The 23,953-nt window shown below is 37.8% G+C and overlaps 1 long non-coding RNA gene across 1 annotated transcript; it reads right to left on the minus strand.

Annotated features, from left to right (window-relative positions):
• Nucleotides 1-390: 390 nt before the first annotated feature.
• On the minus strand, nucleotides 391-22,734 carry LOC130694876 (uncharacterized). Its single transcript, XR_009421443.1, has 8 exons — nucleotides 22,400-22,734; nucleotides 22,106-22,346; nucleotides 21,994-22,038; nucleotides 21,264-21,904; nucleotides 17,728-17,865; nucleotides 11,411-11,470; nucleotides 1,517-1,548; nucleotides 391-1,401 (listed from the first exon to the last, which is right to left on the minus strand). It is a non-coding gene; the product is annotated as an uncharacterized LOC130694876 (long non-coding RNA).
• Between the last annotated feature and the right edge of the window lie 1,219 nt (nucleotides 22,735-23,953).

Genomic DNA, 23,953 nt, shown 5'->3' on the forward strand with positions numbered 1-23,953 from the left:
GTGGCCCATACATGCCTGGACGATTTCCAGACGGTGGGTTTTTTAGAAGAAAAAGAAAATGGTTGATGGATTCCCTTACCTCCCCAAGGGGATTGTGTTTCCTCCCTATACAACCCCCCCTCCTCCCTATCTTCTTCTATTTTTCTTACTCTTCCCTTTCAAGCCCCATCTTTTTTTTATGATTTTTTTTTTTGTGCCCCCCCCCCCCTTTTTTTTTCTTTTAAGACGCGGGTTCCCAAAAAAAAAGATGGTGGAATACATAACACGTAGGAAGAAAACAGGAGCGCCTCTAGGCTCAGAAAAATCTCTACCTCTTTTCGTTTGTATGTCGAAATATCATAACATTTTAGGAGGGGGAAAAAGAGTTAACAATAAAAAGCTAAGGGGGTACATTGCAATCGTGTTTGGAATGTTGAAATCATTCATCTTTTAGAAAAAAAATTTGAAACTGAGAAAAGGATTAGAAAAATAAGGGCAGATATTGATCAATATTTAGTTTCAATGTCACAAAAGAAAAAAAAATGGCGGACAATAATACTAAGTACACAAAACACACGGATCTTGAGATATGGATTTAAAAAGAAGAATGAAAGGGATTTGTTATGGTTAATACTATTGTACTTTGATGACGAGATCTTGTCGACACACATTTGTCCCCAACATTAATCCTCCACTCTCGGTTCCTTCAGGTATCAGTGATGACATTTTTCTTGGAAATTCGAGAAGAAAAAGAAGATGTTTGCACAAGACATGGAAGCTGAATGTGGGAAAATGTAGACACAATCTCACCGGAAACAACTCATTTTCTCGAAATCTATTTTAATTTAGTCCTCATTAGTATCGCGGGTTTACCCCCCGAAAAAGAAGGCGAAACGCTAGCTCAATTTTGACTACATTTTCGACAGTCTCATTAAATACCCTCCCTCCTTTTTTTTCAGGGGCACCATCTTTTATTTTGTTTTGCATGTGACATTATATTTTTTTTTTTCAAATAAACGTGACTAAAATCCGTATCCGGTTCTATTATTCATCACAACAGCAGCACATGCGATACGGGAAAAAACAGACGTTTCATACCACAAGCTGGCGCGTGTGTCTGTAGCAAAGCTGGGGCACGACACCCCGACTAAAAACCAGGAACTCAATATTGATTTGAGGGATAATGTCTCTCTCACTTAACGGGGGAAAACAAGTGGTGCTAAATGATGTGTCACCTGTCTTCCTCATTTGTTATTTTAAATGATTGCATTTTTTTCATCCCCTTTAGCCCCAACCTGAAAAAAAAATGGAGGAGAATAGATTTTGATTCACAGCTGTCCGGTTGTTTGCGGTTATTGCAGACGGAAGAGAATGTCGCGCCATTTTTTTGTTTTCCATTCCTACTGTACAGGTGTGCAGAGTCTAGACACACGTTGACAAGGACGAACATTAACTGTTTGCATTTTTTTGAGCCGTTTTTCCAGAGGTTTGAAGTTAACACAGAAAAAAAAAGAGGGGGGTATAAATATTACCTCACCTGTCCGCCTCCTTCCTCCTCCCATTGACTAACTAAAAGTTAAAAAAAAAAATCATAATGTAGTACACATACAGTTAGGTCATAAACGATGTCGTAAAAAGAAAGGGAGAAACTTTTATCAGGTAACGCACAGTAATCGAAAAAAAATGGACCTTTGACTGAAAAAAAAAAAGTCGCCATTGATGGACGACTTGTAAACAGCCGATAGGTGGCAACATCGTTTCTGTCTTCCCCATTCACATCGCATTTGAATTCTCCAATATCAATCGCAAACATTTTTGGAACAAACTTCCGGTGGAGACACTTGATTTTCGAGTGGACCATTTTATGTTTCTTACAGACAATCAATGGCAACGGTGTTGCATACCTTTAGAACCATCTCTTTTTTTTGTTCAAGTGCCGGACACGTTACAATAATAAAAAGGTTCCTCTTTTTTTTTTTATGTGTTTCACTTGAAAAAGAACTGAATCATAGGATCGCATTTCCAATAAAACTGGAGAAAGGGTATTAAACAAAAACTCCATTTTTTTTTTTTTTTGAAAAAAGAAAAACGGATGTGCTCGTTATATAATAATGGTAGCATAATTAGTAGCAACCGGTTTCTATTGATTACACTTTCTTCTAATGCATTACACACACACACATAAAAAAAAATTTCGATTCGAAAATAGGCCGTTAAAATCCACTATTATCCAATCCGGAAATCCAATCAACTTAACAAACGAGTTCATTATAACCATTTTCTGTTTCACAAAACAAGGAGAGGGGGGAATTGCTGACCTACCCTAAACATTTAGAAATGATTTCTTTAAAAAAACATATTTTGTTTGGTTTTATGTTATCTCATCAGTATCGTTTTGTGTGTTGGCTAACTTAAGGGATACGTTACACGCTATGTAGACCCGTTTTGTTTTGACTGTTACGTCTTTAAAAAAATTTATCTTTTGTTTTTAAATGTCTAGAATTTTATTTTGCTGATTTTGACGTCTCATTTTAATCGGAATTGATAAAAATACGACATCCTTTTCACACCGCTAGTTTTATCTATTAGCAAATCGCTGCGCGTATCGAGTTACAACAACAGACTTTCCCCATTTTGTGTCAATACGTTTCTCTCTTTCCCCCCATTTTTTCTTGTCGACATACGACACTTGAAAAAAAAAGCGGCGGCGGCATTTAAAGAGACTCTTTCCCCCTCCTCTACAAAATAAAAAAAAAAGTGCAATTGACCTTAGATGACCTTATTTTTATTTTTTACTATCACACACACACCAATAGCGCACAGCTGCACGTGCGGCAATAAAAACAAAACGTCTACACACCTTATTTTTTTTTACGACAATTGACAAGGTCTGATTTGTTTTTGGAATTAAAAATATGAAAATTAGCTATTTTTTTTAATGTTACGAAATCGAAAATGTTAAACAGCTGCGACAGGCGGTGCTATTTAAAAAAAAAAAAGGAAATCTGTATTTTGGAACGTCTCTTTTTTCGATACTATAAAACACAAGCCTCAACTTACATTTTCTAGCGTTCCAGACATGTGTTTTCCATTTACTTCCAGTATGGGCCAGTTTTCTTGGACATTGTCGGTGTGGAAAACAAAAAAAAAAACGTCTGATAGCAAAAGTTGGAATGAAAAGTGTCGTATTGATAAAGCACGTTTGGTTGTTATCGCGTGCGTTAATATATGCATATGTAAATGTCCTTTAATCTCCCCCCTAAAAAAAAAAATGCTTACGATAATTGGCTAATGACATTGAATTAATATGGCAAGATACAATGTTTTCAAGCCATAGTAAAATTTCTGGGGACATGTCAAAGGTTTCTTTATCGATCGATATGTAAATATCGAAATCAATAATCTTTTCTCGCGAAGACCGACAAATCACTAATTTTTTTGACAGGACTTTTTTTTTCTTCTCGACGTCAATCAAACATTGCAAACTGTCAAAAGAGAAACGGATCAACACAAAATGTGTTTTGATCTAAGAAAATCATGATCCTGTCGGATGTGTCCGAACCGCTCCTCCCACCAGAGTTTCACCTGGAACAACTTTGGCATGCCGTTTCATTTTTCTAACAAACACAAGGAAAAACCATTGATCGTTGACACCAATGGTCCATCCCCAAAGGCAAATTCCACATTAAAATTAATGAATTAAATTTAATTTCTTCCTTTAAAAATATATAAATTATCAATGAATTGCAACATCTCAATTTTTCCTTTTTATGTTACTGTTTCATCCGCTTCTGCGTATTTTCCTTAAGAGATAAGCACGACGGGATATCTTCACCACTTGGCATCGCTGCGCCGCTATGCCACCGGATGTTGCGGTTTGCCATCCGTTTGGCTTTTTAATATTTTTCGTTAAAAGAAACAAGGGCGACAGTCTGATGTTCACGGCTCGTTTGATATCACATCTTATAGAGGGGGAATCCATTTAAATTCATTCAAGTCACATACCGTGCACTGCAATTTCTTTTTCTTCCCCTTGCAATACCAATACGATGTAATCGTTTTCAAATCTAAAAAAAAAAAAAAAAAAAAAATTTGATTATCGTGACCCACATCGGCAAGAACTGACGCATTTTTTGTTTCGATGTGCATCGCTTGAAAGACGTCATTTATTGTTCTATGCTAGTACGCGTATCCAATGACAAACAGACAAATGGAAACGGGAGATGTTGCGGTGGCGCTTAATTCAACCATTTTTCTTTTTTGAATTACAAACGATAGTACTACAGAGGTGTCGAGTGATCAACGTGGCAACGTCTCTACCCTAATTTCCGCTTCTTTCTTAGAATGGAATTACACACCTCGATGTTTACATGTTTTTTCTCCGGGCGAATAACACGAAACTCTTTTCACAAGAAATGAGGTAGATGATGCGCGTTGTTTGTAGTACACACGGATATTTAATTATTCACTGACGTGAATTTGTTTTGTTTTGTTTTTTTTTCTTAAAAAAGGGGAGAGGAAATATATTTTTTTTTCTTTAAACAGATCCCGATAAAAATGGCCTGAATATTGAAAACAACACCTGTGTTTGACGTCGGGGTTAAAATTTTCTTTGTGGGTACCGTGGCGAACCCTACCCCGAAAATGGTGATAACGAAACCGATGTATACATATAAATATATTTCTGTTATCAAGCCGCAAACAAACAGGAAAAAACGAAAGAAGAAAGGGGAAAAAAATGGCCACCTTTTATTGAATTTCGTTATTTTTTTTTTTTCTTGTATACTCAAAATAAATAAATAAAAAAGACTCGAATGATTATTGATGTGTTTCCTGGACAGGTATACGAAATGTCATTTGTGTCCATTATTCATTTTTCTTTTACCCCTTTTTTTTGTAATTTTTTCTTGTTGGCACCGAATGGGCGATGAAAAACGGGTTCGCGCACAATTGATGAAATAAATACAGTGAACATGTTAAAAAGCCAGCAGCAACATTAACAGAAGCCTGTTAACCTGAGGGGGGTGGACATTCCAATGCCCTGGTACAAAACAATCCGGTTCCAGCGCAATTTTTTTTTTTTGGCCAAATGAATTTAAACTGGGTGGCATTCAAAATGTCTCCACATCATAAAAAAACAAAACAAAGATCGAGAGCAAATACTTAAAAATATAAACATCTTCAAGTGATCGATTTAAAAATACGAAAATTCTTGTAAAAACTCACTGGTCTTTTTGCTTGTCTGCCAATGTCGACAAAAGAATCAGCCGTGTGTGTGTACATTTTCGTTATAGAAAAGAACCTCTCACGCATAAAACGGGGACGTTTTCTTTTATACGAAATTTCTTTTCAATTCAAAAAAATAAATAAAAACATTTTCATTAACCAGCCAAGCGGATTCTTTGACATTTCTTGTTTGACAGAACCACAGACGAAAATATCTCCATGTGGATTATTGTATGTCTAAATAAAAACAAAAGACGAATTCCTTTTAAAATAAATACAGATGACAATCTGAATTACTCCCCCTCCCTCCCAAATTTTTTGTTGTTGTTGTTGTAAGGACTGCGTGGAATTCTCACAGCGATTGTAGTAAATAGTATTTTTTTTTGACTATCGATAGTAAAAATCGACACCCGTAAATGGCCGCAAGGTGTCCATCCGAAAATGTTCTATTGAAAAACGAAATCCGCACGGCGCCAATGCAAGGGGGGGAGGGGAGATTTAAAAAAAAAAAAAAATGAACCAATTAGTTTAAATCTTGGAAAGAAAACAAATTGTTTTCCTCCTGGGTCGGGGAACAAATACGAAGAAATGGCAGAAAAAAACAAAAACAAAACCTGTCACATCATTGATTGAAATATATTCCCCATTTTCTAAAGAGATAGAATTTTTTGTTTCAATTAAAAACATTCAAAAAGAATAGCGGGGGGTGGGCAAAGATTGTCGACTGAAAATATGCGCATTCATGGACGGTTCGAATAAAAAGCGAAAGAATTCAAAAACTTGGAAAGATTTGTTTTGAAAAGTAACATCCTGTTTATTCTTCAATCAAAAATATCAAAAAGCCGATTAGAACAATAAAAGGCTTTTCCACGAATCCATTTTCCACAACTGTTTCCAACATTTCTTTCATTTACCGTTTCGAAACAAATGACGAGCGTCTGAACTTTTTGGCAAAAACTCTTTGTTTACGTCTACTTATTTACACAAAATTGGCCGCCATTAAGAAAATTCTTTGGATCGTGATCTGTTTCCGACATGCAAAATAGAAGAACCTCTCCCCCCTCTCCCAAAAACAGGTTAAATGCTTAATCATGGCGCTTTCGAAATCCGAGTTTGAAATTCTGATCCTACTTGATCGAAATTGATAAATCAAATTCATTCAACAATCACGGCAAAAGGTATCCATTAATGGGCGTGGCTGCGTCGTATCTTGAATCATTATTGAAATATGCATTCCCTTTTATTTGAACCATCATTCGCTTCGGTGCATTCAATTCGTCTTGCGGCGCATCGTGTCACGCGCCATCTGCCAACAGATGCCACGAGACAAACAATCGCGCAAACCCACAGATAAAAATTGCACAAACATGTGACAGATTGAAGTGGTGGGGGGGAGGAGGAACGGGATTTTAAAATAGCGCGCCAATTTCGAAATAGTTGTTTTGCTTGCGGTTAGACGAAAATAGACTCGTCCAACTCGTTTTCGCTAATTGCTGACGCATCGGGAATACTAAAAGCTGAGATTAAATTCGCCCACTTTTGTTAATTTCGGCAAATACCAGCCCCTAATGCGTAATGGCCATTAAAAACAAGCACATTTTCAATCTTTAGACTTGATTAAAAAGGACATTGTCTCTCCTTCCTCATGTCGTGCACAGATATTTGCATATGCAAAAAAGTGCCGTCTTTTTTTCATCTCCATTAGCCTCTGAAAATGAAGTCAACAAAACACGATCCTAGGAAATGTTGGCAAAAATCACGTCGATTTTGGCTAGCCGGACTAACCTGTTGTTGCTCACGCACCCGATTTTTTTATTAGTGGTATGCAAACGTCGTTTTAATTTACTGCCCAACAAGAAGAGAAAAAGAAACAGGGAAAACAGTAAAGATAACAAGTTTTTCTTTCCCCCAATTGCAATAAAAATATCAACACAAAAACGTTGGCGCGACCGGATACGTCAAAACAATATTGAAAAATCCTTGAAAGAAAAGCTTTTTTTTTTTTATGCGCTGTCGTGCTAATTGAAAATGCGCGGGAAAGGTTTAAAAAAAAAAAGAGAAAACGAATAAACGGACCGAGATCACCTGAAGGAACGGGGTCAATTTCCAATATTTGCCTATTATTTTATTTTTCTAGTGAGAAGGGCACCAGTGCAAATGACTCGGCACGTTCAAAACTCTCCTGAACAAAAAAACTTGTAGACAAATATTTTTATTAGCTTTTTCACGACGATGACCTAACCCATCAAACGCCAAGGGCGTTTTTCCCTTTTTAAAAAACAAAATCTCGGTCAAACCGTTTTCTCCATTAAGAAAAAAAAAAAAATGAAAGAATGTTGTATGTGTACCTACGTGAGTGAGAGAAAACAACGTAAATAATATAGGGGGATGTTGCCAATTTTCAACAAAAAAATGCCTCGGGGTGAACGCTCACGAACTGCTGCGTATACCCCGTGAAATAATTTTTATTTCTAAAATTTAAATTAAAAAAAAAAAAAAAAAGGGTTGGCTCAATTTCGTCCGACTATTCGTCATAACAAAATTTAAAACAAAACGCGAGAGAGAGAAAGAGAATAACAAAGCGTAACAGACAGTATAATTCCGCGTGTGGTTTCACGTTATCGCTTCATTCAAGGCCAAGATTTACATTTTTTTTTCGGACCCTCCTTCTTCTTCAAAGAAAGAAAAAAAAAGAAAAATAGCCTTTTACTACATCGACGTGAACGGCTGGCCAGTTTCCTTCCCGCGAGGACTGGCTACGGTAGTCTGGGCGCCCGCGGGCGCGTGAATACTACGCCGCACTATGCGCACTGCCAAACACAAAGAAAAAAGAAGAAAAAAAAACGAACCAAAACAAAGAGAATTGAAGAATGCCGGTCACGTGTTTCCCGCCAAGAGCCCGTATCTTTTTGTTTGCATATACTCACGCACCAAACCCCAAAAACGAAATGAAGCCGGAAAGAAATGTAAAAAATGCCAATTGACAAGTCAATATGAAAAAAAAAAAAAAGACATCAAGACACCGTCACGTTGAAAGTTATCATTTTATCTAAATAAAATTGAAGGAAAAAAAAAGGATGTATTTATTTAAAAATGAAGAGAGAGGGGGGGGGAGGGATGTAATAACAAAAGACGTTTGGAAATGTAGACAGACGGCGTCTGTTTGGAAAGCAGATGTTGAGGGTATCGTCGTGTGTCCTATTCTGTGCCATGACCGAAATAAGAATTTCAACCGGCGTGAAAGCTCGTTCCCCCCCCTTCTCTCTCTCTCTATCGCATTGTTTCCAACCGAACCCTTTTTTTTCCCGCGTCTTTCGACCTCCTTTTGACGGTCGTTGGGTCCGTCCGTCTACCAAAGAGAAAACCGCAATAATTTGCATCGTAAATGCAACATTGCCAAACAATTCGACAATCGTTCAATCAAAAAAAAAATTCTTTCTTTGAAGACTCGAAATTGTTGAACGCGCGACATGTTACGTGAGCTTTCGATGCGTCGTTCATTTGTTGTTTTTTTTTGCGGCCTTCAATCATTTTTTTTTTCCACGGCCGTCTGGAATTACACGTCACCAACAGACTAGACAAGGCCTTTTCAATTTTTTTTTTCGCAGGAAAAATATTAAAAATTCAATAAAAAAAAAAATACGGTGCGATTTTGAAAGAAAATCTAGGAGTCAATCATGTCTGACCAGTTTTTTCACGATAGCCTTGTATACGTAACGAGGTCACATAACACGCATACGTGCAACAAAAACCCCTCCGCCTTCTCTATGTCAATTTTCACATAATCCCCGTTTGACGTTATAAAAAAAAAAAAAAAAAACCGAACGCAGTGTTTCCTATTTTTTTTTAAATGGAAAATAACAAAATTCTACACATAAATATGCCCCTACCATAGATGGGGATTACGTCCTGTGCTTTACATAATACGCATAAGGACGGGCATTTGTGTTAACGCACAGGGATCAAGTTTGCCCGTCACGGCTTATAAAAAAAAAATAACGTCGAAATGCGATAATTCATTTTGATTATCTCAAGTCTAGATAAATGAAAAAAAAGTACATTTCGAAATAATAAAAAAAAAATGTAAGAGATTACGCGGTTTTCCGGTCTTGATATATGGCAACATCGCACTTTCGGTAAAAAAAAAATTCAATGATTGTGTTATATCACCGTGTAAGTAGCGCATCGTGATAAGGACGATTCATTCATTCATTTTTCTTCTTCTTTGAATATGGTTAGATGTTGACAACCCTCTTGTCGAAAAACAATTGACACGCAACTGGTCCCGAAACAATTCTGGTTCACGCACGGCATTTCCTGACTGAGTTTTACATTCACCACCTGTTTTCTATTTCACTCCTTCAAAAATGTGATACTTTTCTCGGCGCCAAACAAAAAAAAAAAAAAAAAAAAAAAAGAAAGGATTGCTGAGGCAATTTTATTTCTCCCGCCGCAAAACACCCCCCCCCCCTTCCTGCGTGTTTCTTTACGTGCTACTTATTTTCTAGCCCCCTATTTTTTTTTCACGCAATCAAAAAAATGGCTGTTCAACTTTCACCAAAAAGGCCGCACGTACGAACAAAGAGAAGCCAGAAGAAGAAAAAAAAAAAGCGCGGGAAATCGTAAATGTCGGGAAGGTTTTCCGCAACAAATTTCATCGATTGAAACCATTTAAAAGAGCTAATCATTATAACCGTAGAAATGTATAAAATAAAATTTAAAAAATGACGGGAAGGGGGGGGGGGGGGGGTTGGGAGTTGGAATTGAGCAATGAATATTGTAGTTCCATGGAAAAAGCAAAAAAAAATAATAACAGGATAGTTGCGTTCGCACAATATTGACCGCTTCCGTTCTTGCGGTTTTTTGTGAACGCAACAGACACCCTATACTTTTTCAATCAACCTTTATTTCATTTTATTATTATTACCATTTTTATTTTTTTCAAGTATTTTTTAATTCAAAAAAAGGCGCCAATTTCAAAATTTTGCTCTCGTTTTAAATATCGTCAAACTGTAAACAACACTAATCTTACCAAAAAAAAATCGTTTTTCAATTGTTTTGTTACAAAGCTCAGCTTCTTTTTTTTTTTTCTTCTACTTGCGCACACCTTTTTTTTTTTTAAACTTACTACGGGGGGTCTTTTCCGGGTGTAATTCTATATACATTTTAGGGTCTTTTTCTTATTCGTTGTTTAATACAGTTCCATAGAAAAGGTGTATTATGTTCCAAACTATCCCCCCCCTCTTACCCCAAAAAGGCCCCGCTCCCCATTGAGAATCTGGATCACAACGGAGGAGGAAAAAAAAAATTGTAAAACGAAATAGCGACGACAGCAACCGACATATCGTCAACGTATTTCCAGGGTGGGCGTATTAAAGAGCAATGACTCGATTCGAAATGTGACGTCATTTTCCAATAGGCAAAAATAATGTACAGCAATTTGAGGTTGACCAGATGATGTTTAAAAAAAAAAAAAGACCAGGTAAGAAAAAAAAAAGCGATTGCTATGATAAGACTTCATTGACGCTTTGTAATTTACGGCGCCATTTTTAAAAGACTCCCGCTTTTTCGAGGCGGAGCTCTACAGTTGTAGAACGGAAGAAAAGGTATAGATTACCCGAAACCCCTCATCTTTAACAAGCATTCATTTTCTCTTCCTTTCCAACTTGTAATTGGGCCTCAACATCAAGGGGGTAGTTTGAAAGTAGGCGGAGTTTTTGAAGATGAAAAACAAATTTCTTTCTTCCATTTTCTCGTAAACGCAAAAAATTCAACGCGAAAAACATCTAAAGAAAAAATGTCGATAACGATCGACATTGATGTGCGTGAACTCGTTGTTTTCACGTCGCACGAAACAATAAACTACTAAAGATAAGAAAAGAAAACCTCTTTGTTTTTTTACGAGCTCTTTCCGGCTTTTCATTCACCCCGAAATGTTTGCATTTTTCCCTTTCTACATTTCACGTGATATCTGGTGAAATCTAACGGAACCGTTCCCTTCTGATGGACACGTATTTTCCTGGCTAGACACATATCATGGCGCGCTTTAGCGCATGTTGGACAGTTAATCAACAAAACCAGGAGGTGAGTAGTAGGCGGAGTTATTGCTTTAATAATAATCATTTTTTCCCGGCTTATTACACGTGATGGGACCAGCCATCAAAGCCCAGACTTGGGAAAACGTTTTAAAAAAAAATAATCTTACCTTTAGACGAGAGAGAGAGCGACAGGAAATGTCAATAGTAGGTCTGCATTTTTGTTCCACCTATCAAAATAAAATGTAATTTAGTTCAACTCTGATTACACATTCGCAATATTTTTTTTTTTTTTTTATAGTGCTACTAGCGACAGTTTGTCTAATTTAAAAGAACCAGAACAGGAGCCCAATCAGCAAAAGTCGGTGAAATGTGACCTACAAAATATCTAACCTAGTGATGTTAAAGCCGTTTAAAATCTACTTCTACCTTTTTCGAGATTTGATTCTCTCCAAAAAAAAAAAAAAACACTATTTGATAATGTGGATTGAATTTCGGGTAAAATAAAAAGGCCAACTGTCAAACATCGTGGCCTTTTAAACAAGGCATCTGTTTATAGGCCCTTCAAAAAAAAAAAACCAGTAAAAATAGGTCGTTCTCAGAAAATTCTATAAAGTTCTACGGGAAACGTAAAACCTTACCACCGTATTTTTCGCTCGAATTTCATACGGCCCAAAAACTTAAGATGACGTTAGCTCCCCCCCCCCCCTCCGTTCTACTAACGGATCGCATTTCACGCCGAACTGACCACCATATCTGGCCACGGTCAAGCAGACGAGAGAAGATTTAATTCATTTCCATCTTACTTTTTTTTTTCATGTTTACCCGACTGCACAACGCAGACTGTTGGGGCACGATGATCATTGTAAGAGTCTCGGTGTAGGGGAGGCTTTCAAATATACAATAGAATTCGGTTTCCTTTTTTTTTTTTTTCTTTTACCTGTGTCTCTCTCACATCATCGACAGCGTACGTTATATCTACATCAACCGAAGGGAAAATTGTTCATCCCTTCCAAAACGAAATAAAAGACCTTCAAATGAAAAAAATTGGCCTTTTTTTTTCTTATTTTCTATTATGTCTTGGACGTGTGTGTTTTTCTCAGTAGCGGCCGACGGGCGTGTCGAGTTACTCAAAAGATCCGCAAAAAGGAGGAAGAACACAAGAGGCCCAACCATTTTAAAAAATCAGTTGGGAAAGGTTTTTTTTTTTTTTTTTTTTTTAAATGGCTCGATTGAAAAAAAAAGAGGGTTAGTGAAAGCTTTGGGTTATCCAAAGCTGATGGGAAATTCAAACCAAAAAAAATACACGTCAATCTTAAATAAAAAAAAAAAAAAAACCCAACAGAGTTTTGATTAGAAAATTTAAATCATACAGCAAAATGGGTTTAAAGTGTTCCAAGTCCCTCCATTTACACGAACATTTGATATCCTCCCCCCAGTTTCCAAATAACGAGGGGGGAGAACTAGTCCCGACAACATTCTTCACTATTTTAGTTTGCCCTATCTGCCACTTTGATTTTTTCAAATTAAAAAAAAAAAAAAGAAGAAGAAAATGTCTCTACTGTTGCCAAGATAAAAATTGACATTTTGGTAACACACATAGTAAGAAATAATTAGCCCCCGTAAGGGAGAGGGAGGTCATCTATTTTTAAAACGCTCAGACGCACGTTCTAATAAAAAAGAAAGAGAAAAACTTTACAGAAGCTAATCATTTCGCTATTTTTTTTTTTTGTTCCCTTCTTGAGTGAGTTTATTTTTGTAACATGGCAAGACGCATGAATATGTAAAAGACGAATGGGCCACAGGCGGTCCTCTCAATTCCGACTGGACTAATTGTTTTTTTTTTTTTTTTCAAGTTAAAAGTGGAGGGAAAAAAAGAAAATGGCCGGATCACGATGAGGTTGCGCAAACTACGCAGAGCTAATCAGAAAACTTGACCATTGCATAACCACTTTTTCCCCCTTCCCCAGAAATCATTACGCAACGGTAAGAGAGAAAGCAGGTGCTGATTTTGGCATCTACTTGTTAAGAATTGGCCGTTCTTTTTTGTCATCATATTATCGACGGACGTGAATTTTGTTTTTATATAATGTCTCTATCATTTGCACCTGAAAAAAACTCTCGCTAGTCGTAAATACCGTCCACCATAATTACGATCCACAGCAATAAAAAAACAAAGTTATGTGGACAAAAGGCGGCACTTTTTAATTCTTTCTAAATATAAAACATTCCCCCCTCTCATCATCAATTATTCAATGTTATACTGTCCGACCTTTTCCCCCAGCCACTAACAGCACAGCGATGATTGGGAAGAAGCCAATGGGTACGCGCTCATCAACGAAATTGGATTCTCCCCTGATGGACACCATTAAAGCTAGATAATCCGCTGATTGGAACTGACCACCTATTTTTCTAGTTCGAGTGGATACCGGACGAAAAACGAGCCGCTTCATTACAACAACAAAAAAATGTGGAAAACAAAAATAAAACGAGTTAAATTGGTATAAAGTAGCTCTCCGTTCCCAAAATAAGTCATAAAAAAAAAAGAAATAAATAAAAGGTTCAATAGGGTTCGGCAACCATGTGAGGAAATCGGTTACATCATTTTTTTTTTTTCGCTGGGAATTCATTTCCGAAAAAAAAGCCGGGAAATACAAAAAAAAGACCTTGGCAATATACCGACGACACACAAATTGTATAGCGATGATTATACAAAGGATTCAGCTGCTCGCGTCATGTATTGTATAACCCATAGAAACATGATAGAGCCCCCCGTCTTGAAGGACTTGTCCTTCGTACACATCGCCCAAGGTTTTTCTTTTTTCCTTCTTTTCTACGCGATGTCACTACATCCACAATAGCATTTCTATGGCATACTACACAAGGACGTTTAGAAGGGCAGGTGTGGTTTGTAACTGGATTTTTGCGCTTTTTCAAACGACAGTTCCATTGTCACCACCTTTTTTTTTTTCTGCAAAACTGTCTGAAGCCGGCAACACCGCTCCCCCATCAAACAAAATGTGTAAAAAGATAAACGCCAGTGCACGCGCTATAATATATTTTTAAAAGGAGATATGGCCCTATAGCAACAACTATCACTAACCGTACATTGCCTAATCAGCTACCCAAAAAAACCATTCACAAACAATTGAAAATCATCGTCTGCCTCAATAATTTGACGTTTAAAAAAAAAAAAAAAATGCGATATCCAAAGAGGTCCCCCTTCAAGGTTTCGGTTAAGAAATTTGGGTTCCTTTAGCGAGCGGTACGTTATCGCTCGCGTCCAGGTTATTGGGATTTGGTGATTGGCCAGGCGGTAAACATTGGCGTTATTTGTGTACGTGTGAAACAGTGGGGAAAAAAAAAGAAACTAGGAAAGGTCATAGAGGGGAGACATAGGGTCTCTGTCCGATAAGAGAACCTCTCTCTGTCGTCGATGTAGAGACCACGCCTTGTTTATTCAATAACCGTCAACACAAGCCATTCGAAAATGCGTAGACCTTTGTACCCAACAAACTCAACAAGACGATAGTCTCTACAACATTGGGGAATGACTTAGAGACCTTCAAGTTTCATAAAAAAAAGTCGATTGACCCCCCCCCCCCCCAGAAAAAGAGAGGATCCATCATGTTCAACACGAGGATCATATCAAGAACCGCAGGTGTTTAATTAGTGCTTTATTTTTTCAAACTAATATGCGTCTATAGAATAGGGACCACACAAATGTATCCATATGTTTACACACTTGGCTCCCATTGTCCAAATTTGATGGATTTCTCACCTAGAACGGGCTACTCCCCCGACACACGTGATACTACCCCCTCACCTTTAACACCTGCATTTTTTTTTTAAATAGTAAACAACAAATTGATGGCAACACGTCTACTCCAGACACGTTTTTTTTTTAACCGAACAAAGAAATAGAAAGGCTCTCATTATTTCGGAAATCAGAAAGTCTTAAAAATTGGATGTAATGAAAGTTGTTTCATTCTACATAACGGCCCTTCCGGTAATGTCCTTCCGCTATTGAAAAGAAGCGCATCCTGAATTTGTGACCCCTGTAGATTGTAACAACATTCACAGCCCCTTGGTAGAGGGGAGACTCAAAGACGTTTTCGAGATGAAAGGAAGCAAGAAAAAATTCAGAACGCATACAAAACAAAACCCAAAAATTTGGTCCCTTCTTCTTCAATGGTTTTTTTTTTCGTATCTATTCACAAAAAAAAAATGGCGGGCAACAAAAGAAGAAAACTTTCAGAGGGGGGGTCGGCCAAGTTCTAACGGAAACAAGATCCAAACAGGGTCACAAGAAAAACCTTTTTTTTTTTTCTTCAAAGCCATTGGTCTCCAATGATTCAGCGGGATTGGGCCCTCACCATCGAATTGTTTGCATTCACAAATGTTTCGGAGACGCTGGCGGGGGCGATTTCAAGTGATGGACGATACTGGCCGCCTCAAATTTTGTTTTTCTATTCCGACCGTAAACAATTTTTTTTCTTAAAGAAATTTCTTTTTTTTTTACTTATCGATTCGATTCACAAATGTTCAAAGCAGGTAAACAAGATTTTTAAAAAATGTAGAACGTTCTATTGAATTCGTGCAACTTGGTAATGAATTTCAATATCCCCGCCATTTTTAAATTCGAAAATTAAATCTATTATTTGAGTCGGCCTTATACAATACGCGCTCTGTCATTATTTACCCTTTTCTTATTGGACTTGATTTTTCAAATGGGGGGGGAGGATAAATCGACCCAAAATTGTGATGCGGCTGGCACCTGTTGTCTTTTCCTTTTTCCACCAATTAACTCATCCGTTCCGCGCGCACGTCTTGCATGAAAATACGTTCCTTTTTCGTAAGTTAAAACAATATCATCCCCGCTAGCTACACTTCACAACTATGCCAAGGAGAAAAATAAAGAAAAATCAAAAAATAGTGTGAAAATAGACAAGTGAAACATAACAACAGATGGCGGACGTCTAGACGTAACCGGGGGGGCCCAGGCCCAATTGTTTTTCACCCGCAGGGATAGAACAACAAACACATTTAAAGAGAAGAAAATAAAAAATGTAACATGATTTTTCTTTTTTCTTGATCGTGAATCATTCGGTTAGCGACTCGCTGAAATTCCATGTCTAGTATTTCAACTGTGTGAGATTCGAAAAAAAAAAAAACGAAGGGTCAAGCAAAAACGAAATGTCTTTGGTTCATTTTACAAGATGGAGAGGGGGAAAATGGGAGGAGTCGATAACCTTTTCACGACCTTTTAAAAAAAAAAAAAGTCTTCGTACAACACATGTGAAGAGATGCTCCAGCATCATCATCTTCTCAGAAAAAAGGAGGGGGACAGAGCAAAATAAGAAAATCGGCAAACTGTTAGACCTAGCGTCATCATCCATCACGATATCGGAGAGAGGCCAAAAGTGATCCTATATCTTTTTTTAACGAGCGCCACTCTTCTTCAATGGAGAAATTATCTGTGGCATACGGGCCAACCCGCACGACCACCATACATTTCCAAAAAAAAAACGGCCGTTGATTAATGTCACCTGATTGTTCACAATTTAATGTCTTTTTTATTCATCAAGAGGGATTCATCGATTCACGCATATTTTTTTTTTTGGAGAGGTATTTAATTCGAACGTTATTGCCATAACGACAATTGAGAAAAAGGTCAAACTCTAAGAGTTAATGACATGGCGACTGAGGGGAAGTCTGACATGTCGTGGGAGACTCATTTAAAAATGATAAGATGGTGGAAAAAAAAAACGACGAGTGGTGGGGGAGGAGGACCAACGCAACGATGCAACTGAAAAATGGATTTTAAACCTGGGAGCCTCATTTGTTTAGCAACGGTTTCTTGTTTAATGTTAACCACATGAAGCAAACATGTATAACACTCTTTTTTTTTTTTTTTTAGAAAGATACGCTTTACTGGTGCGCGTTTCTATAAAAAAAAATGGACGCCACCACTGTTGAAAGTCAATAAAATGTTTCCAACTCCCTTTTTTTTATTGCCATTAAATAGCTTCTCATTGTCTTTCCAATTGTCCCCAACAACCTCGTTAACGTAGAGTACGTTCGCTACTCAAGCAATTATTATAGCCCACGTATTTTAATTTTTTTTTCTTCAGATAAGTACCGTGATTATTGAACGCTTACATTTGGCCAGCCCAAATTTATTGCCAATTAAGATTCCCCCCCCCCCGATACTAAGGACAATGTGCGTTACATTATGCGACCCTATTTAGAGAAAGCGCATCTTCAAGAGACAAGATTTAAGAGGAAAGTAAAAAGTCTTGAAATGGCCTTGTCAAACCGTTGATGGATAGGCTTATCTTTTTGTCATACGTGCGTCTATTACCAACAAAAAAAAAAGAGCCCTGAAGAAACAGAAGAAGCCATGTCGTTTGTTAAAGAGAGAAGGGGACTGCTGTTAGAAAAAAAAAAAAAAAAGAAGTCTCTCGAGTGTCAAGAAGTCCTTTACCTGCCAAATGGGGTCTGCTGGCACACCTGTCCACATCGAATCCTCCTTTTTATCTCACTTTTCAGTCATTTTTTTGTGTTGGAAATAGAAACAGGCGGAGGAGATCCTTTTGTTGGCAACCCCCGGCATTTTCATCATCTGTTTCCCTGGCAAACAAGGAAATTTTTTTTGAAAAGATATAGATATAACAATAGCAAGCAAAGTGTGGCGATACATTGAAAAAAAATATATATATGTATGTGTAATACAAGGTATTGTGTGTGTTTCGATATGGCACACTCATACCCAGCCACTTTTTCTTTTTGTACGGTCCAGTTTTACAACGACACCTGTCCAATCGAGTCCAGCCCTTCCTATTTAGATGTGGACAGGTGTCACGCATCCACTTAATTTTTTTTTTTTTGAATTCTGTCACGTCAATCCCCATTTGTCTGTATTGTTCAGAACAAGATCCACAGGTAAAAACAAGCCAATTTTGGTTTTTAACTCGTGAAAACAAGGTGATGATACGCATACATCATTTGATTTTTTTTTTCAAGCCAAACCCAATTAATATTCACCACCTGTGCCACGGTCACATTCTTCAAATGTCTATTTTTTCAAAAGAAGGCGGCAATGAGATCTAATTATTAGGAAAACAGGTGACTACACATCAACGTTTCCAAACGAATTCGGTAAATGAACTTTTCAATTTAGGTTTTCTTAATTGAAAAAAAGAAAGTAGGTGTTTTATCTTTTCCAGGTAGACGCTTCCTACATAACCTTCAACACACCTTCCCCCCTGCCCCCAAAATTCGTGGAAAATTTCAATGTACTCTTTGGGGAAAAATAAAACAAAAATTTAGAACGGCATTTTAGATGAGGTCCCTCGATGCTTCAAAACCGAAAAAATTAAAGCCCAGGTATCTAATTAGAATTGCCGCGATTAAAAATTCTTCTCATTTTGCATAGGATCGACATGTCTCCGATGCTGCCAGACTTAGCTCTGCATCGAAGCGAAAAAAGATTTTCCAAGGATTGTATGCGTCCCCTGTCTAGCCTGATGTTCCACTGGGGTCGTCTACGAGAGACAGATCTGTCTCCAGATAACAACAATCCATTGAAACAAAAACAACAAGAGACCTGCCCATAAGAACACATAGCAAAATGACAAAAAAAAAAAGAAAATACGGAACAACCAGAAGTTTTTCTTTTTATCGTTCGGTCGGCATCTCAGTCAAAAAAAAAAAAAGAGAAGGGGCCACAACAACACACGTAGAGGAAAAACTTAGACACCCTCCTACCGAAAATAAAAACAAACCTAATCTACACACACACACGTTGTATATATAGAGCAACAACAGCTCGTTGGTGCAGCTCTGTTCAAATATAGCGCGCCTTCAGTTTTGTTCAAATGTTTGAGAGGGAAACGTTAACTTTCATTATCTTTTTTTTTCAACCCCGAAAAAAAAAGAGACATTTTTGTTTCTCACTCGAGTTTCATGCTCTCTAGTCTACTTCTTTTTTGTTCAGATAAGTGCAGCAGAAAATCAATGAATGGTCCTGCATATCACATGATTGATAATGAAAAATAAACGGGAGGGGGGGATATAACTACCGGGTTCGATAAGAGGCTGCGTTTTAAACTATGGAAAAAAAGTCCTTCAATTCGAGGCTATTTGCCTTCAACGCAGCGGCAATAATCGTCCAGCAACTGTTGCTTCTCGAAACTTGATGACCATCTAACATTTCCCTCCCCTCTTCAACAAGAAACAAATTCTAGAAGGACCCCGTGTGCTGGTCTACTAGTTTGCGCTAACTTCTCGAGTGTCTTTCGAAACGTTACATCTCAAACTCAATTCTGCCGATTCAGCTCCTTTTTTTTTTGGCGAGGTCGCACAGCTCACACAGTTTCCCATTCAACGTCATCTCCATTTCATGCTACGAAAAATAATTCAAAAATAAAGTGGGGAAAAAGTCCGCAAAATCCGATGAAAACCAGTTGATCCTGAACGAGTTAAGGGCAGATTGAACTGATTGACGTTAAATGATTTTGTCACAAGTCTCACCCTGATTTGATGTATAAAAGACATGGACGAGTCGTTAAGTCGTTAGGATTACATTTCGTCATTGCGACAGCACAACATTTTGCTATGCAAAGTCTTTCCTTATCGCAAATCTTTTTCTCGCAATACGGCATTCTTTAATTTCATAATAAAACAAAAGTGAGCAAAGTGTGATGATATGAGGGGGCTAATCGCCTGTGATGACCCAGTCCGTCGTCGCCAATAAACAATAACAAGGACGCGCATTGGTTCGTGTGAACGAGTTCGCTTCACGACGACACCACGCAATCGGGAATGAATGTGCTATGGCTATTGATGTGCTTTATAGATGGCCCCGCCACGAAGGCAATCAAGGGGCTACTCACTTACACCACTGTTGCGGCTATGTCTATCCGATATCGGTTGTAAAGATATTGGGGTCCAGAAGCATTCGAGACACCCCCAGACGCGAAGGGCAACCCGAAATGCGCGTTTGAGCTTAAAGCATTTTTCTTTTTGTTTTCGCACCACACGACCGCCGCCGACGCCAATCTAAAGCCCATCTAACTGTGTGTTGCTACCTAATCCATCATACAAGGCTCCTATTCACTTAAAGAAAAAAAAAGGCGATCCACATCACCTCGACTTGCATGTCTCAAAAAACTAATTTTTTGTTTTTCTTTAAGTTCGGTGTTTTAGTTTCCCAGCCTTGATGATTCACCTCGATAGAAGGAATTTTTTTTTTCTTATTCACACGGAATCGGTTTCAATAAAAAAAGGAACACGTAATGAATTATTTTCTTTTAAAAGAAGGGGGGGGGGGGGGGGTGACTGAATGCCAGCGTGGATTTTTGTTTATAAACGACATCTAACGGCCGAAGATTAAAGTTACGATTGTGACGATTGAAAGCAAAAATCAAAAGTGACTGAGTGTTTCGGAACAAAGAATATTTTACGCTTTAATTATCCGCATCACGAAAAACAATCACGTAAAACGTGCTGGCCAATCGAAGACTAGACCACATGGGGGAAAAAATGCCAAATGAGACGGGTTTGAGACGACAACCGCACGCTGCACTACAATGTAATGACATTTCAAGATCCAAGATCACATAACATTTAAGCCCGAGCTAAAGATATTAGATAACTGCCAAAAGGGGAGCAGCGCTCTGCTCGAGCCCTATTTGAATGGTTACTATGCAAGAATTCAGTGTCGATCGTTATCTGAATTTTTCGTCGATATTTCTAAATTTAAACGGATACAAGTTCCAACGTCTGCAGTACGTTGTCTGAATAACAAAAGAAGTCAATTTTAGCAATAATACAGCTTGATCAAAAAACCTTTTGCAGTGATGGTGAAATGCATAACATGAATCAGAATTTCAAGGCTAAACACCCAAATAAACTAAAGAATCAGCGGCACGTCAAAGTAAGAAATCGACCAAAAACTAATGGTGTGGTGTTTAGAAGAAAAAGTTTCAACACATAGAATAGGGATAAGAAAATTAAAACAACATACCTTGTTCTAGACAGTGATGCTGCAACACATGCCTAACCGGTGGATGCCCAAAATCAGCTTTGCTATTCGACACTACATTTAAGTAATGTGGGTAATCACATTGAAGTTGAACACTAGATTGAAAAGTCACTGTGCAGTAGAAGCTATTTGAAAGCAACCCATAGGGGTTAAGCATGTACCAGTCATTTTACACTTTTGTGCATCCTGTGAAAACACAGTACGTGGAAATCTGTTCTATAGTTGATGTACCACTTATAGCAAGCTCACAGAAACACCAAGTTATGAAGCATGGCACTTGAAAATGTTAACTAGCTTCGGTATTGCATTGCAATTATGGTCACATTTCGGCAATATGCCTGTACGTCTTCACGTTTTCTACGTCCATTAGAAAACACGTGGTGGCTTTTGCATGCTGCACAGGGCAGACATTCTGCCACAAGCAGAGGCATGCTGTATTGCGTGTAAGGACGAATAATTGTTCACTAAAACGTTAAATGTTTTCCAGTTTCACAAAAAAAAACAGTACTTACACGAAACCAACACTTTCAGAGATTGCAAAAGTCGTTAAAACTACCGCCATTGCAGTCGACACACTAAAAAAAAGGAAAGGCGCGCGCCATCTGGGGATAAAGGACTACACCATTGCCAAAACAAATGAAGATCACATGAAGTTAAATACATTTTGTTTTAAACGATATATTGTAGTTTGTAAGTTTTTTTTACCTTTATGAAGAGAACAGGAAGTTGATTTTGATTATTAACCTTAGCCTGTTTTGAAGAGAAAAAAACATGTTAGTCGCTAAATCAAGGATGTAAATCAGCAGTCTTTTAAAACCCTCGAGCACAGCGTTGACAAGAACGTGTTTTGTTTTTTCAATGTTGATGAATCTATGTTCTGATTTCGAACAAAATTGGCAATGTTTAACATGAACATTTTTCCTATTTTTTTTCCTTCCTCGTTGCTCTTCTGTTACGTTTTCTATTAAAGCACGCCATTTTGAAGGACAGAATTTATTTCACGGGGATTTCTTGGCAAATTTCATCCAAAAAATGTTTGAGGTTTCTGGTTTCTTGCCCTGTTTGGTCATAATGAGTGTTTATCAAAGCTAAATATCAATCACTGGAATACCTGGCTATGTCTCTGTTAGGAACAATAAAGCGTTGCGCGTTGGTATTTCAGCTTCGTCTATTCTGTCGGAGTTTTAGATGTAAATTACTGAGACGAAAACTTTATAAAACAAACGGCGATTCACCAGCCAGATCTGAAAGTCTTTTTACAAACAGAAACGATGACACTGTTATGGAGCAGCCCGCGGCTAACCAATAAATTAACTCATCTAAACCAGTTCTTTTGGTACGACGGCGACTCACAACACTGACAATATGATCAACAAAAACAAGAAAAAGCGATAAATTAAACTTGGACAAATTATAACAAAAGAATTTTGAACGAGTTATCGAGCCAACCAGGAGTCGAACCTGGAATCTCTTGATCCGTAGTCAAGCGCGTTATCCATTGCGCCACAGGACCGCGTTAATTATGGGAAACAGCAGAAATAATTTGAGGAATCTGGATTTTTTAACCTTCATCTGCTAATTCCATCTAGCAAAGAAGTTTCTAAATATGGCGAATTATTTTCAATGATTTCGTCCACTGATTGGATAGCAAAAGACACAATACATCATGCTATGTACGTTCCACTTTGTGCGGAGCAGCGTTAACTGGAAATGACCCGAAAAAAGGAACGAAAGGCGTTGGCACACTCTTTCGAAGAACTTGGTTAATTAATTTCAGTCCTGTTTTGCTTGCCTTTTCGTACTCCCGTTACTGATATGCCAGGTAAACCCGCACTATTGGTGAGTTCCACAAAGTTAGTGCGCAAGTAAAAACAACTTGTCTTTCCAAATATGGTCTGAAACTTGGGTCGCAAACTCGATCAGATGAGCTAGATTTAAAAAAAAAAAAGGTTATATGCCCGGGAATTTCCCGAAAAGCCATAAAACTTGTGATTGTGGAACTGCTTTCCAGCACATTCTAACCAACATCTATAGTATTATTATATCTTTTTGCTTTACATTTACCTATGTTGTGTTATCAGATGACTGTTTTAAACAGTACCTTGGTTTTTGAGCCAAGATTGAGAGACGGGTTTTCTCCTCGTTTTGCGTCGGAGAAGAATAAATTAATTAACTTCCCAGTATTTAGACCTTGTTGTAGCGAAAATATCAGATCGGGATTGAAAGTAGGTTCAGACCTTCGACGCAGTTTCTAAGAAAATAATAGAGAAAACAGAGTATCAAAATCGTGCCACCAAAGGCAAAACTGAAATTCCACTGAAAAAAACGAAAAAGAAATCAACAAAAACATGTCTATGTAGTCGTGACGTTTCGCAGAGATAGCAATAGATGCGATAATCAAATTTCTACGGTAAAATTGAAAACTTTTTACCAAATCAGAATATGTGTCTTTGGGGCGTGCCTGAAGCAGATCGCATAAAAGGACTATCATGGGGGCGATCATTGTCCAGTCAGCTCAGTACTTTCGCAGCAACTTGGAGATGTGCAAGTTTAACAATGGGATTGTCAGCTTTAAACGGGAAGACCCTAAAGCAGCCGGAAAAAAGCGGATTAGCGTCGTGTTGATTGTTAGCAGCCTTTGGATGCTTTTGCTGGTAATCACATT

This window comes from Daphnia carinata, chromosome 7 (genome assembly GCF_022539665.2).
Source record: "Daphnia carinata strain CSIRO-1 chromosome 7, CSIRO_AGI_Dcar_HiC_V3, whole genome shotgun sequence".
In the NCBI taxonomy this organism is placed as follows: Eukaryota; Metazoa; Arthropoda; class Branchiopoda; order Diplostraca; family Daphniidae; genus Daphnia; species Daphnia carinata.